This window comes from Thrips palmi, unplaced genomic scaffold, assembly GCF_012932325.1.
Source record: "Thrips palmi isolate BJ-2018 unplaced genomic scaffold, TpBJ-2018v1 HiC_scaffold_10, whole genome shotgun sequence".
Taxonomy (NCBI): domain Eukaryota; kingdom Metazoa; phylum Arthropoda; class Insecta; order Thysanoptera; family Thripidae; genus Thrips; species Thrips palmi.
The window spans coordinates 12,480,835-12,497,457 of record NW_023144621.1 but is presented as its reverse complement, the minus strand read 5'-3'; the positions used below and the strand labels follow the sequence as shown (position 1 = coordinate 12,497,457).

The 16,623-nt window shown below is 60.3% G+C and overlaps 1 protein-coding gene across 2 annotated transcripts in view; it reads right to left on the bottom strand.

Moving 5' to 3' along the window:
* Window positions 1–15,807, bottom strand: part of LOC117653368 (neurotrimin-like) — a 239,936-nt gene extending 224,129 nt beyond the window's left edge. The window contains exon 1 of one of the 2 annotated variants that reach the window (XM_034399020.1): window positions 15,688–15,807. The gene's annotated coding sequence lies outside the window, so the exon portion shown is untranslated. Of the gene's footprint in view, window positions 1–15,683 lie in introns of both variants that reach the window. The other variant, XM_034399012.1, reaches the window with a different exon arrangement.
* Window positions 15,808–16,623: the final 816 nt, after the last annotated feature.

Below are 16,623 nucleotides of genomic sequence, written 5' to 3'. Positions count from 1 at the left end.
GCATTGGGCTAGCTCCGGCTCGCTCTCGAGGGCTTCGGACCCTTCGGCCTTCGGACAGAGGGAAGGCTATATCCGCTCCAAATGAGCGCACTTTAGGCCGTTTTGCGCCGAACAATCACCGAGTCGGGCCGCAACGCGAACGAAAACCGAATTCCTTTGACGTCGACGACACCCTCCTCGAAATGCCATTCACTCATTGCCGCAGTGCGTTCGCCCCGTCGCATTCATGCCGTCGTCACGATTCGAGTGGCTTGAGGGAGCCTCCGCGACTGCTCACCCGAATTGTCAGAAACCTCCTGTGGCTCATCATCACCCAATATAGAGCTCTGCTAGGCCGGGTGGACGTTTACACTGGGTACCAAGGGTCCACCACGGGTCCGAACGCACACTCACACTCACACTGAAGCTCACACTCACACTCACACTCACACTCACACTCACACTCACACCACACTCACACTCACACTCACACTCACACTCACACTCGCACTCGCACTCGCACTCGCACTCACACTCACACTCACACTCACACTCACGCCCACTCACTCACTCGCTCACTCACTCACTCACGCGCACACACACACACACACACACACACACACACACACACACACACACACAGAGACTGGATCAGCGCCACTAATGGTGGCCTCTGCGAATACGTTTCAGATCGGCCAATTCATTAAACCGGCATTAGCGGCACTCTTCCGTCTGCCTGTGTGTCTGTCTGCCTGTCAGCCGGCCCGTCCGACTGCACGCTGCTGCTAGCCCTGACGGACGGACGGACGGGCAAACATCACGGAAAGACAAAGGGGGGAATCAACTCTCCGGAACCTCAACAGCCACCGCGAAGCCGCACCGCCATACCGCGCAGCCTCGAAATGATTTTAAGCCCACCGATTTGAACGCTCTCTTGTTTGGATCACCTTTGTTTTCAAGGTTCACGGTTTTGTTGTTTTTGGTGATGTTGTTACGGCACCTTGTTCCTCTACCGCACCACCCATTTTGACCTTCGGATCTCTTCCCTTCCCCCCCCCTCTCTCTCTCTCTCTCTCTCTCTCTCTCTCTCTCTCTCTCTCTCTCTCGGCGCCCTACTGCCCCCCTCCAGGGAAGCCGGCCGCTCCTCCAAAGTGTCGGGATCAAGCTAATCCCCATTATTGAATTTAAATGAGGTGCATAGAGGCGGCTGTTTACTTTGTCCCTTTTCAAAAGCGGCTCGCGGATTTACGCGGCGAGGGTGGGGCCGGAAGGAAGGAAGAGGAGGAGAGAGAGGCGTCCGCGCGAACGATGAATGGAGGCGCCAAAGGCGTGTCGCTTACAGGTGCAGGGCTTGCAGGCAGGGCTTGCAGGGCTCGCGGGGCACAGAGCAGCAGCCGGGCCTGCCGGGCCGCCTGGATCCGACAGGCGCCTTGCACTCTCTGTGCGCGGCCCGTCTTCACAGTGGGGCGTTGGAGAGGGAGGGGAGGGGGAAGGGGGCGCATCGTGAAATATCGCATTCTAATTTGAGCGGAGCGGCGCGCCTCTTTGTGCTTCTCCCTCTCTCCCCCTCCCCCTCTATTTCTTTCCCATCGGCGCGCCGCGTGTTTGACTGGCTGCCGCCAGCCCCGCCGGCCCCGCCAGCCCCGCCAGCCCCGTGGCAGCCCCGCTGGACCCGAAGACAAGTTGACACGAAAGCGCACTACTCCTCGTGAGGAGGCAGGCCGTCGCTGCGGCGGCACGGCGGGGCTCTCACAGTTTCACATCCTTGCCCTTTTTTCCCGCCCTGGCATATAGAGTACCCCGTTCAAAAAAACGTGAACCCGAAGCCGGAGGTTCGAGCCTCGGTCATGGCGGGTTTCGAGGTCGCTGATCTGACAACGGAGTCGACCACGGACACAAAGGGGAGGGCAAAGGCCTGCTCTGTCCAACGACACGTGGACGGCCGCCTGAAAGGTAGGCAAAAAGCCATACTTCACCCCTGTAAGCGGGTAAAGGGGGCCACTGCCCCCTCCCCAAGGCCGGCCCTGGATCCGCCACTGGCCGAACAGGTCGCTAGGCAAAGTCCGGTAATCGCCGCGCGATGATTGGCTGGCCGCGTGTTTGTCCGCGGATGAATCGGTCGGATGTGGCGTGGGAGTGGCTGAGTGGCGGGGCAGCGGGGCAGCGGGGCAGCGCGCAAGTAGGCAGGCCTGGCCAGCCGAGCAAGCAGGGCAAGCCGGGCGCCAGGAATTCATTTTCACACACCCACACACCGACGAGGACACACCACACACACACACACACACACACACACACACACACACACACACCGACGGTGATCTCCCCCGGCGGCAGTCCGGCACGCTCGCATTGTCCACATATACGCCGTGAGATGGACCCGGCACGACCCTGCTGGGAAAAAAAATAAAAATGGCGCACAGCGCTCTGCTGGGGATGGAAAGCGCGTCGGTGGAGGGGAGCAGCGACCCTTGATCTCCTAAACCATAAATAATAAGAGCTATTAATTGGCGATTTACGTGCGTGAGCCGTTGAGCCACAGCGGCCTCGGCTGCAGAGTCGCTCTGTCTCTCTCGCGCCGAGCGGGACGCCCCGTGAGTGCGAGAGAGAGAGACTGTCGGAATCAGTCCGCTGGCGTCCCTGCTCCGCCCTTTTTCCCAATCCGGCCGCCGCTCCACTCCCCGCGTCCCCGCGTCACCCGCCGCCGTTTCCTCACGAGGCCAGCGGTGCCTAGCCAGCGTGCCAGCAGTGACACAGGCTGCGGCCCGGGCCCCGCTCCGTCTCTCTCGCACCTGCACGGGACGTCCCGCGAGAGCGAGAGAGACAGAGCGACCAAAGGGACTCTCAGTCTGCAGGGCCGGCCGGCGGCCCAGGGGAAGGGATGAGAAATTTGCATGGACACGGCGGGGAACGAGGCGGCGAGGCGGCGGGGCGGCTTCATGACTTGGCGGCTTCATGGCACCGCGACGCGCCGCGATGCACTGACAGAAGCTGACAGCAGTCTTCGCGGACCGAGTCGCGCTGAGTCCCTTGCGAGCGCGGTGGATGACTGACAAGTCCTTGACCGCCCTTGCCGTCCTGCTGACTGACTTCTGGCGAAATCGTGTGTCCCTGGCGCCCTTGGTACCTTCGTCGGCGTGCTCATGTTTCAAAGAATAGGCTAGGCGCCCAATTTTTATTGCGATGAAATCGAACGACTACATTTAAGGGCATCAAATAGCAGACATATGTAATGAAAATGCACTCATCAGAAACTTTCTAATGTACAAAAGTAGTAGAAAATTCCCCCGGTTGCTTTACACCAGTGCCGGCGGCGTCCTGCGCACTCTGCCCCCACTCACCACGGGCAGACTCCTTTCTTCGTGCACCCCGCTTGGCGTGCCGTGGCGCGGCGCGGCGTGGCGTGGCGCGGCCCGGCCCGCTTGGCGGGGTCCCCATTGGTGCCACTTCGCGCGGCCCCCTCGGGTACCCGGCAGTCCCCGGCAGTCCTGGCTGGCCTGGCTGGCCTGGCCCGGCCCCAGTGACAATGACTCTGGCAGTCACGAATTAGCCGAGTTAGGGGGCTCTCAAGTAAATACTCCGCCCCGGCCCCGCTGGCCCCGCTGGCTGGCTGCTGGCTGGCTGCTGGCTGGGTCGCCCCGCTTCGCCCGGATGTATCGCTCGCCGTCGCAAGTATATATGCCCCACTTCCGTCGCCGGGGCAGCCTGGGCAGCCCAGCCATGGCGTGGCTTGATGGAGTTCGGGCGGAGCGGGGCAGAACGTAACGGATTTCAAAACAGTAAAGTTGGCAGCACTGGGCGGACTTGCCTCTCTCTCTCTAGGTTGGTTCCACTGTTCCCCTCAGCCCTCGGCGACGCGCCCAGAGCGGCCTGCCACTTCTGTCGGCTCTATTTGAATCAAATTAAGCCGTAGAATATCTCCCCTTTGAGCGGGGGCCGCGAGGCCGCCAGGCCGCCCGACCGAGCGGGCTCAGGGAAACAAAGACATCACGCCGGCCTCGCCAGAGACGCAGACGCCCCGCGACGCCCCGCGACGCCCCGCCACGCCCCGCCACGCCGCCGCCTCAGATAGGGTTTCCGACCAAGCCTCTGGCTCTGGGTTCAAACACCGGCATCAAACAATTTTTTTTGGCGCCTGACGCCGCGCCGTTCCCTTTACACCGTTTGAATGTCTTCCTCGCATTCAACGCTCGCGGGACGGGGCGGGGCGCCCGGGGGCACCCCATCACGGTAATGGCCTAGTGGGTCAATCAAGCAAATTCGTCCCACGCCACCGGGGCCATGGCACGCCACGCCGGCAAGTTGCCACTCACTCCGACCGGCTGACACGTCCCGTGCCTCCACGCACGCATTAGCAACCGGTCTATCCTAGTGTACCTGCTTCCCGACACACAACTCGGCAGGGCGATTCCGCGCACAGTGTTCTTCTGTCTCTCTTTCGTGCCTCTAGAGCCGCCGCAAGAGTGCGAGAGAGAGGCACGGACTGAGCCTCCAATCACACCCCTCTCGGCGCCTCGCGGGGTCGACAGAGTTTTCAGGGCTTCCACGGCGGCCAGCTCCCGTCCGGGCGGCGCGTCGGCCTCGGGCCGTGGGGTGCGAGTTACGGTGTAGCGACTTGAGTGACCCTTTCTCATTTTCCATTTGGCTGGTGTTGCTCCTAGCCGTGACCTCGGCGTCCTTCCCCGCCCCGCCCCGCCGCGCCCCGCCCCGCCCGCCCCGCCGCCCCCCCGCCCCGCCCGCCCCGCCCGCCCCGCCCCGCCCCGCCGCGCCCCGCCCCGCCCCGCCCCGCTCAGCCGCAGTGGTACAGGAAGCCCCGCGGAGACGAGGATTGCGTAGGGACGGGGTGACGGGTACGCCGCGCGGAGGGGGAGGGGGGAAGCCCCACCAATCGAGCCTTGTTTTCCATTTCTCGTTTCGTTTACGTCACCAAGGTGGCGTGTCCATGGCCGGGACTGACTACACTGCAAACATTAAAAATGCAAACCCCTTTGCAAATGCGGCCCGTCGTTCTCCCTCGACGGCTCCACAGCGAGGAGAGGAGTGCTTCGAAGCGCGATGCCACAATATCGAATGACTGATGTACACTGTAACGCTGTATACACTGTACACACGGCCAGACTGCGCTGGAAACGCGATCGGTGAAATGCGCGCCGCTGTCCCCTCGGCAGTCCGAACCGTGTTCTCTCTCTCTCGCACTCGCAGTGCACCGTTGGGGTGTGAGGGAGACGGACAGAGCGACGAATGAGTCCGCTGTCCAAACACGCGCCATGCGCGATGCTCGCGATGCGTGCACCCCTATCCCCCCGCCCCGCGAGCCGCGGGGCCGTGACACAACCGGAACGGCCGGAACCACCAAAGGCGGCTATCTTCCGTGTGTTGCCGGAGATTTACGGCACGCTCTCTCTCTCTCTCTCTCTCTCTCTCTCTCTCTCTCTCTCTCTCTCTCTCTCTCTCTCTCTCTCTCTCTCTCTCTCTCTTTCTCTCTCTTTTAATACAAAATGTTTTTGTCGCTCCGGCCAAATGATATGGATCCGTCGCTTGCGGCCTCTGCGTTTGACTGGCCGGGTTGACGAAGGGAGGCGGGGGAGGGGAGGGGAGGGGGTCCGGGCTGCAGCCGAGTCCCTCGGGGCTGGGCCGGGAAGAAATGAGAGGGTGGGGGAGGGGAGGGGTTGAGCTTGTTCGTGCATGCGACAGGGCCCTACCGGCTCTCCCGGCACGGAGCACGGCAAAGATACTCGAGATACTCGAACACGCGTCTGGCCGGCCGGTGATCCGAGAGCTCGAAAAAGGGTTGTGTGAAGAGGATCGTCGCGCCGCAGAGACTCAATTTTTCTTCCAGGGCGTGTCGAGATTTTGGGCTCAAAGTGTACTTTGCGAGGAGTGGAAACTGGGGAGTTGGGGAGAGACGCATGCGGCTCCCTTTCAGACGCACAGAGCACTGGTAAAACTAAAGCGTAACTATACTTAAGTCAAGAATAGAGTTACGCTTGAAGACTGATTACGCTTGAAAACTGAGGGTAATACTACGCTTTAGTCTTAACAGTGAGGAGCACAGGGTACTCAAAACGACAGTAACGAAACGCCACTTTCCATTTAAAGCAAACAGGTACACACGCACACAGCATGCACACGTCGAACCTGAAGAGTTAATTGACCTTGAGCAAACACGGGCACACAAAAATATGCGAGCGTGTTGACACAGGGCTTTGATCCGTATATTTCAGTATTTCATGCGACGTGATACCGCGGAGGCCACGCGGGCCGCGTCGGTGATACGGAGTGTGTTTTCGGGAATGAATCAAACACGCCCGCCTCTCATTTGGCCGTAACAGGGGTCACGGTCAAGCGAGAAGTAAAAAGTAAAAAATAAAACGGAATCCTTTTTTCCTCCGGAGCTCACCCTGATCGCAAACAACAGCGTCGCGGCCCGAGCCGGCAGCGTCGCCCTCCGCTACACCTTTGCATCTGCACAGTTCCAAGTCCGTCCCCACTGGTCCCCACTGGTCCCCACTGGTCCCCACCTCGCATCGCCCGGAGCGAAGACAGCAGCGATCGCAGCGCGCACCAAGCACGCCGTCGTCCGTCCCACCAGCCTCCCGATTCGGAACAGCAGACTGAGAGTCGGTCCTTCTCGCACCAGGACGTCCATGAGTGCGAGAGAGACAGAGCGCGTGGCGTGCCGCAAGGGTGCGAGAGAGACGGAGCCGAAAATGGGTGACGGGTCGCGGCGAATCCGCGTGACGAAGGGGGCGGCCTTCGTCGGCTTATGATGGGCGCGCGTGACGAGCGGCTAATCCGTGCGTTTGCTCGTTTTAACGCCTCGGCGACGAGGGCGACGAGGGCGACGAGGAAAACGCCGCCGACGAGGACAACGAGTAGAGCATTCACGGCCGCTGCTACTATTCCAGCATCTGCGGTCGGTGCGCTCCGCTCTGCTTCTCTCCGCCCCCGGCCGCGCAAGCCAGGCGAGGCTGCGGGATCATTCCGACTCTGTCTCTCTCGCACGCCGCGAGACGCCCCGTGGGTGCGACAGAGACAGAGCGACGAAGGCACCGTTCGGAATGCCCCCGCTGTCGCAGCGCATATGGTGCGGCGCGGGCGGTGCTGCGGGTCAGGAGGTCAGGCGGGGACATCTGCCGGCGCACTGCCGCGCCGGCACACTGGCAGGCAAGCCGGAGCGGTGCTGCTACAGCAGTGAACTTGCACTCAATTATTTTTGGCGGGCACACCACCGCCGGCCGGACTCGAACCCAGGGCGCGCGCGGTTCTGAGAGGGACGGCGCTCTGTTTGGAAACCACAGGCCAGTAATGAGGGCCGCGCGTGATGAGCGCGAATTTGCCGGGCCACTGGCAAGGCCACTGGCGCACGGCAAGCCAAAACGTCTCTGTCTCTGTCGCGCTCGCGGCGTCACGCGGGGGTGCGAGAGAGACAGAGCGACGACAAGACGGCTGGCACGGCCGGCGCGGCGCGCGAGCCTCGTCACCCGACGCCAACACACCACATGCTCCCAAACAATGCACCCACCCCTCCCTGGCGCAGCCCTGCGCAGCCCTGCGCCACCCCAACAAAAGTCATCCCCTCCCCAATCACACGCACCCTCACGCGACACCTCTTGATGGGTGCGTTAGCCGTCTCTCCGGCGACAACACGATACTCCGTTACCCCTCCCCTCCCCCCTCCGCCAAGCTGCTTTACAGTGGTGCTTCCCCCTCGCGCGGCGCTGCAGCGCGCTGTCCGAACGCCGAGGTCACTAGTCCCCTAATTAATTCGCTTTTACTTTGCGCGAAAAGACAGGCGAGCTGTGAAAACCCGTTTTGGGCCGCCCACCGTGCAGCGTGCCACCGCGCGACCTCCTTGTCCGGCGCTATTGGTTTCCAGCCGCCATTATTTCGTCCCTTTTCCCAGTCGGGTGCGCCGCCCCCACCCCCTACGACCGGGATCCACATCGCCACGTCCTCTCTCTAATAAAATCCACGATAATTCTCCCACAGTCGCACTTTTGCTCGTATAACGAAATGAAACGAGTTTGCGGTTTGAATCAGATGCAAATTGTCGCTCGAAGGAGAAGGAGCAGGAGCGGGAGGAGGAAGAGGAGGACGACGAGGACGAGGAGGATGAGGAGGAGGACGACGAGGAGGACGAGGAGGAAGACGAAGAGGACGACGATGACGAGAGCGAGGAGAAGATAAAGGAGAAGGTGGTGAAGCTAGAGCGGGAGAGCGTCGTGCGTAGGGGAATGGGATGGGGGTCACGGGGTGAAGAGGGAGGTGTTAGCGAACAGTGCCACAAGTACTGCCACGCACACTACGGTAATCGCCGAGCCGAGCCGGGCCGAGCCTAGCCGAGCCGAGCCGAGCTGGGCCGAGCCTAGCCGAGCCGAGCCGAGACGGAGCGCGAGAAGGGAAGGGCCTGCTCAAGTCGAAGGCTGAGGCCGCTGAGGCCGCTGAGGCCGAGGGAGGCACCATTAACCAGAGCTTACGGAAGAGGCGCCAAACTTGTTCAACTACCACTGTAAATCTCAACGCCTCAATCTGCTCCGTTTGGCCGGCGGGGCAGCCAGGCCAGGCCAGCCGGGCCGGAAGTGGGGAGAGAGCTCGCGGCAAGTCAAAAAGTGAAAAATTGCGCGCGCGCGGGGGAGGGAGCGAGAGAGTGTACGACAGTGAGAGCGAGAGGGAGGAAAATAAAAAGTTTGCCCGCTCAAGAGGCCTCTCTATTTTCCCGAATGAGAGCGCGGGGTGAGGCGGGGCGGGGCATTGCACTGGCGTCTACATAATCCTTTAATACCCACAGCGGCGAGCGTGGCAGACTCGGTGGACACATGTTTTTCGTACGGGGGCAGCCCTTCAACATGCATATATCAGTTGACCTACCCATGTTTCTACTCTAGAAATATTGATAGAAAATTGTTCTGGAAAATCCTATTTTTGTCCGTTTTAGTTGACCAACGTCTTAATATCCCTACAAAATATAGCAGAAATATAACGCTTGGACCTAAGCTAGCTGGGACTCAGTGGCCGTCCGAAGTCAGCAGCAGACCCCACAACGTTTCGAATTGGTCGACATTAAGCCCGACTTGAACTGGGTTCGAGCGACCAATGCGGTTTCCCACCTTCACGCTCCCAAGTCAGGCATTCCGATAATTTCAATACGTTGTTCCTGAAATTCATCAGCGAGGCAATTGCCTGCCACAATATTTGGCTTTGGCGCGCGGCGAGGTGGAATGCGGCGGGTCCGGGCGGTCCGGTCCGGTCCGCGGCATCTCCTCCAGCAATACGGCCAAGCCCGCCGGCCCGCCGCCCCGCCAGCCCGTCCACCGGACACGCAATCACTTTATTAAATTCCCACTGCCCACGCCGTGCACCCAGCCCGGCCCCGACCGCGCCGTGCGAGGCGCGAAGAATGCGGCCCACAATCGATTGGAAAGCAATCGTGAAAAACACACACTTCTCCCATTTTCTTCGGTGCGCCAAAATCAAGCCTGTCCCATCCGGCCGGGCCTCGCTCTGGGCCATCATCGTGCAGCCGGGGCAGGAAAGTCTTGAGAGATCCATAAAGATGTACATGGACCGAAGGCAGGCGAGGCCCACACCTGGCCCTCCGCGCCGCTCTGCGCCGCTCTGCGCCGCTCCCCCGTGGCCCACAAAAATCCCGCGATGGCACTGCGATGGGGCAGGAGATGGGAATTTCGCGAGGGAAAACCGGGCAAAAGTGGCCAAAAATGCCGCCGTGTCCAACCCAGTCGGAGGTATTGGAGAAGGATTTTCAGACCTAACAGCGACCATCTTGCCTTCGCAGTATACCGCGGGCTGCAAGGAGTAACCCCGGGCAACCTGCGAAATAGTAATCCGGTGCTAAACCCCGAGGAAACCCTAAGCAAACCCCGTTCAAACCCCGTGCAAACCCTTGTGCAAATAGTGTGCAAACACTGAGCAAGTTGTCTTTGGAGTCCTTTGCAAGCCCTTTGCCGGCCCGGTCACTCACCACACAAACTGGGGTACGTCTGTGCCGGCCCCGCCCCGCCCCACACTGTGGGGCCTGGTGGGCACTGGTGGGGCTCCAGTGCGTCCAGGGCCGCTAGGGCACTAGCTCGGCGCACCGGCACTGGGCTGCGCGACGCAGGGCGACGCAGGGCGACGCAGGGACGCCGCGCGGCGCTCCGCGGCTAGGCCGAGCCTCCACATGTCGCCCGGAATTACCATTTCAAACGCACACCCTCAACAAACACGGGCCAGACACAGACACCGCGCGCATTTACATACCAAGCAGTACTGCGCGGCCCGGCCCAGCCCGGCCGGCCTGCCCCGTGCGGCCGCGCGGTGGGCGCGGCGTCGTGGCCGCCAAAAAGCCCCCGAAAGGGCCCCCGAAACAGAGACGGCCGAAAACGCCCCCGAAAAGGCGGTCAGAACGTAGTCGCGGGCCCAGCCAGGTCCAGCCAGGCCCAGCCAGGGAAGGGCGCCAAAGAGTTGCGAGGCGCCAAACGGCGGCGAGGGATTTGGGAGGGGGGGGGGGGGGGTCGCGCTGCCTGCAGCGCGTTGTTGCAAGGGCAGGAGTGTTTCAAAAGAAACGCTGACAGTCTCGTCTAGACAGATCACTACAACTCATAAATAAAGTCGGCGCGAGCCAGAGCCAAAGCAGTGGAGTGGAGCGGAGCGGAGGGGCGGGGCCGCAGGGGCCGCCGGGCCGCGGCCGCCAGACCCGTCCCTCACGGTTTAACGGCCTGTTTGAACGACTGGTTAGTCGCAGGTCGGCGCGGTGCACTGCCAGACAAAGTCGGCGGGAAGAGGGCAGGAAAATGGCGGGCTGGATTTTTTCAAATGATCCACCGCAGGTTTTTGCCTAGAAAGGTCGGTCCAACAGTGTAATGACGCATTCCCGCAATTCGCTACGACAATGTTCATAAAGGGAGGCAGCTGCTCCATTGCAGCTAGCCGGCCATTTAACGCGTTACTACGAATATGCGGGCTCGACCACCTGACTTCCCCGGGCAATCTCTCTAAAAAGCCTCTGACGCGAAACCCAAACTCATCACTTACCCGAAAGAATTACGCCGGGACGTGCTCGGTGTGCTCGGGGGCCGCGCGTCAAGGCACAACGGGCGGCAGGGGCGCGGCAAGGTGGCGACAGCACCTCATATGTCATACATAGCAAAGTGAACAAGAAGGAAGGCCCAATGTGTTAAGGTCTACTTAACTGCCTCACCGCGGCCGCCCCGCCCCAGCACGCCGCGCCCCACCCCGCCCCACCACACCCCACCCCGCCCCGCCTCAAGCCGCACACGCCGCGCGCCACACGCTCCCCCTGTCATGATTTATAATCATAGCTGTTTAATGATGCGTGCGCGTCCCACGACGCCGGCAGGACTGGCAGGACACCGGCAGGGCTTGACGAGACGGGCGAGGCTGATTCCGTCGCTAGCCCCGTCTCTGTCGCACCTGAACCGAACGGCCCGTGAGTGCGAGAGAGACAGAGGGAGACTTTCGGAACCAGCCTGCGGGGCGGCGCGGGGCGGGGTGTGCGGTGTGCACCTTGTCCAGCGCGGCGTGTAGGCGTGCAGGCCCCGAGCTGCTGGAGATTGCGTTCTGGCCGGTGGCACGCATGATGGACCGGACACCCGGGGTGCACCTGCGCGGCCTGGGCCTCGCCATGCCCTCGCCATGGCCTCGCCAGGGGTGCCAGGGCAGTCCGCCCTCGGGCCGCCTCGGTGCGCCCCGCCCGGAACCCGGAATAGGAAATGTGTTTTATTCGGGGATATTTTGCGAGGGGAATCGGGCGGGGCGTGGCCGGCGTGGCTGCAGCGCCTAGGGGCCCAGCGAGGCGGCGGTGAGGCGAGGCGGAGGCGGCCTCGTTTGCCCCGGGGAGGGAAGTCCGCTCTCTTGGCGCGCGCCTCGCCCCGCCCGCCGTGCCCGCCGCGCCAGTGCCCGTTGGGTGGCCTACCTCCACGGCGCTTGTGCCGTTTACAGTGAGGGCGGTCTAGGACGGTCTAGGACGGGCGGGCTGCTGGGGTAGGGTCCTTCCGTGGAGATGTTCTTTGAAGCCGGCCCGGCGAGCACCGCCCGGCAGCGCCCGGCCGCCGGCGTCCCTCCAGCCAGCCCGCTCCAGCCCCTGCAGCGCACACTTGACCCCTCTCTCTCTCTCTCTCTCTCTCTCTCTCTCTCTCTCTCTCTCTCTCTCTCTCTCTCTCTCTCTCTCTCTCTCTCTCTCTCTCCCTCTCTCTTCCCCTCCACGCTCCCACTTCGGCCCCGCCGCTCCAGCTGCAGGGAGTACGCCTCCGAGCCATCTGTCATCGAAGACTGAACCCTTCATCTTCGTCGTTGTGCAGACCAGGACCCCTCACTCATGCCCTCCCAGCCCCGCAGCCCTGCGACCGCCCCTCAGCCTTCAGCAGCCTTCAGCCCTCGCCTGCCTCACATTACAACTTTTACCGGGGCGTCGATAAGGCGCTTAAATAGCGCAGCAAGGCGCAAATAAAACGCGAGGGGTGCGGGAACATGGCGAAACAGAAACGCCTTCTTGCCTCCCGCCCCGCGCACCGTCTCTCTCGCACGCCTTCGAGGCGCACCGCGAGTGCGAGAGAGACAGAGACAGGAGTCGGCCCGCTGAGTGCAATCCGGCCTCGCGTTATTAATCGTCCGTCCCCCTGGCGTCGCCGTCGCCGGCAAGACTGGCGGAAAATGGGAGAACGGCGGAAGGTGCGCGAAAGCGGTGCGCAAGCAGTGCCAGCACGTGTCCTCCGCGTGTCCCGCACACTCAGCAGTGCACTCCGTACACTCCCAGGAAAGTGTATGCTGTTATTCAACGAATGTGACGTCACATACCCTGGATTGTGAAAACTGATACGTTCCTTTAAACGTAACTGGTCACACTCAAAGGAACGTGACAGGCATGGTTCATTTGTCTCATTATTTTGAGCTTGACATTAGCCAGCTAAAAGTTGCTACGTTTCTTTCAACGAGACAAATGCAATGCTCATTTCAAGTAGACAATTGAAATCAAATCGAGTGGCATGCCCCAAAGCTCTTCTGAGTACTCGGTCCTGAGAGTGAGTGAGTGAGAGTGTACCCTGTTTGCACAGTGTGGTGCACGTGCCGCACTGGTGCGTCGACTGCGTCGCGTTGCTGAGTGCTGCACGCCCCGGACTGGCCTGAGTGGCCGGAGTGGACGGCCAACAGCTCTACTTTGCCGCCCTGCAAGGATAAGCGACTTGAATCACGTAGACAAACTCGCCGACCCTTTTCTCCTCTTTCCTGGAAAAGCACCTCGGTCTGGGCGGGGCGGTCGGGGAGGGCGGTCGGGGCGGGGCGGGGCGGGGTCGCCGTCGGGGCGTCAGAAAATACACTTTTCACGACGGACACTTGTTCTTTTCGGACGACGGGTGGGTGGGACGGCGACGGGACCATGTTTTGATTAGCGGTCCATGCCGGGCGGGGCGGGGCGGGGCGGGGCGGGGCGGGGCGGGGCGGGGCGTACCGAGGCGTGCCGGAGTTCCTCTCTTACTTTGTTGCGCTTGCCCGGCTGGCCCGCTGCGCTGCTGCGCTCGGGGCGCATTCTTCCCCTGGCCGAATGTTCCGCGACTGATAACTCTAACAATGCTTGAGAAAAACAAACCAGTCAAAGACGGCGCAAAAAAAAAAAGGTTAAGTTGTCCAAAGTCTGTCGAGTTTTATTATTCACTCACTCCACTCGATTAGCCTGCAGAGATATTATCATAACGTTGACGAGGCAGGACGAGCTGCTCGCATCGCAGAGCCGGCCACTTTTCTCTTTTTTTTTTATTGCCCGTTTCTATTTATTTATTTTATTTTTCCTCAATCTGCGATATCGCCATTGGGCGGACGGCTGTTTGATTTGGACACAGGAAGCGGCGGCGCGACGTGCTCCTCAACTTTGCGGCCTCGTCCACCGCGCCCCGCCCGCCCCGCCGCGCGCCCGCCGCCGCCCGCCCCGCCCCGCCCGCCCCCGCCCGCCCCGCCCGCCCGCCCCGCCCCGCCCCGGCTGCATCAATCACGGAGATGTGTTTTCATCCCGTCAGGATAAAATGTGCGCAGGACTCGCAGCGGCAGGACGACGCAACCTGCGCCTTGGCTGCCCCAGTTTCCCCGCGCCGCCTGGCCTGCCTTGCCTGCCTGCCTTGCCTGCCTGCCTGGCGCGGCCCGTTTGCAATGCTAAAGCGACGTGGATATAAAACTGTCTCGCTTTAAAGGACACCGTGTTTCACTACCCGCGGATACGGAAGGGGGACGCGTACGAACGGTGCCACGGCGTAACGGCAACCGCGGGCACAGCGAACACGCGCGCGCGTGTGTGTGTGTGTGAGAGAGAGAGAATCACACGCCTTACATACACAGAGCCAGAGAAGGCAGTGCGCGTCGCAAACTTCGCTAACGGCGACAATATCCCCGTCATTTCCAAAAGCACGTGCACAAATCCAGTGAAAGCTCACTGACAAGTCTCTGGGTTTTCAGTTGTTCCTTTATTTTATCCGCTTGGTTTTCTTTCTCTATTGGATAAAACGAGACAAACCGCTCGGCTGTACCGGATTTGACGCCGCCGCACTCCTTTAGCACCTTCCAGCTGGTGGGGGCGGTGAGACAGGGGGAGGAACGTAAGACCTCTTTGTTTGTCTCTCTCTCTCTCTCTCTCTCTCTCTCGCTCTCTCTCTCTCTCTCTCTCTCTCTCTCTCTTTCTCTCTTTCTCTCTCTCTCTCTCTCCCTCCCTCCTCCACTCGGCATGTTCACATCCGGGCCGTGGTTGCCGTTGTTCCATATGACATCGCCCGGAACACACGGTATAAATCGGGCCCATCAATTTGGCCGCCACCCGCCCACGTCCCACTCACAGCTACCCTCTTCGCGAACACTCTGCCAACTCAGATTCCTGCTTGCTGTCGCATAACGTTCTTCCTAGTATTTTTTTGCATTTTATTTTTCGTGGGCTTTTACAAGAATTATTTCGGGGCCGCCTGGTGCACGTGTGTGTGTATTATTCCACCTCGGCCGCGCCGCGCCGCCGTGCCTAAGGAGGTCGCCTGCAGCGGGGATATGACTTGACAACAGAGGAGTTTCCGCCGAAAGAGAGAGGGAAAACAAAAATCGCGGAGGCGCGGCGCGCGGCGGCGCAGGGCAAGGCAGGCGGCGCGAGCGGGGCGGGTTCAAAATGTGGTGCCATCACAATAAAGCACATGGCACAAAACCGAGAACGGGCTCACAAATGTCGTCCATACAAATTTCATGTTATTTCATAATCCGCCGCCGCCCTCCCGTGAAAGCAGGGAAAGAATGAAAGAACGGCATACACGGCATTACTCCACGACAATAGATTTGTCACGTCCGAGGCACACACACACACACACACACACACACACACACACACACACACACACACGAGAGTCACGGTGTGAACTCATTGTACCTCACGGCTTTGAGTGTGCACTTACACGCAACGGCCCCGCAAGAGTGAGTAGTGCTGACACTGCGTGTGAGGTCTGTGTTGCCACAGGTGAGCTGGCAGCTTGTATTTACTCGACAGTATGACCACTGTTAAACCTAAAAAGTTACTGTAGGCAATTTTTTTTTGTTGGAAAATGAAGTTTTTATGAATTTTCGGAGGAGCTTTGGAACTGGAACGCACTTTATTTCATTTTCCAACCTACTTTTGACAGTGGATTACGCTTGAAAACAGAGAGGGCAACGTTACACTTGAGTTTTACCTACTGTGTCGCCGCTGGCTGTGTTGGCGTCCTTGCCCGGCGTCTCCGCTTCCCACGCCGCGGCCCCGCGGCACTCCACGCGAATGGAACGCGCGATCCGCACGCCTCTCAAAACGAAAACCAGTCAAAGCTGGACGCCGCGTCGCGTGGTGTCTTTTGATCGAGAGGAGAGGAAGGGGGACTCCACCACTTCCTCTCTCCCTCCTCTCTCTCTCTCCCTCCTCTCTCTCTCTCTCTCTCTCTCTCTCTCTCTCTCTCTCTCTCTCTCTCTCTCTCTCTCTCTCTCTCTATCTCTCTCGTCCCAGATCAAGAGGGCAAACCGCAATCGGAATACAGACCTGATAAAGTTGAAAACAACGAGTACAGTAGTTCTCTTTTTAAAAAAATATATTGAAAGGTCATTATGGTGACGGGATGAACAGGAAAGAAACTACAACACTGGGATAACTTTGTTGACGAACCGTGACCTCCTGGCGAACATATTTGTTGGGCAGTCAGCTTCGGCATCGGCAACGTTCTCAAGTAGCGGTTTTGAATTAAAAAATTCTTTTATTTTTGTGAAACAGAAATTCTTTTTGCACACTTTTTGGCGGCCCTGGCGTTTCCAGGCGCTGCAGTGGAACGGGCGTGTCAAGTTTCTGAACTTGGGGGTTTCGCGCGAGGGCGGTGTAGCACGCTGTAACAGGAATCTCCGTCGCGCACTCGCGCAGCACGCAGTTTGTTGGGGACGTTGCTGACAGGCAGGCGCTCACGCTGCAGCGCCGCGGCGGGTTATCCGGGTTCTTCAAGCCCCGCCACGTGTTTTCTCGAGGCTCAGAGGGCTGTCGTAGCTCTTGTTGCGATTGTCCTGGCTGCCACGCAGGCCGCCTGCCACTGCACCATCTACCAAAAGTTCGACGGTGCAACAAAGACATTTCGAACAGAATCGCGGAGAACAAGA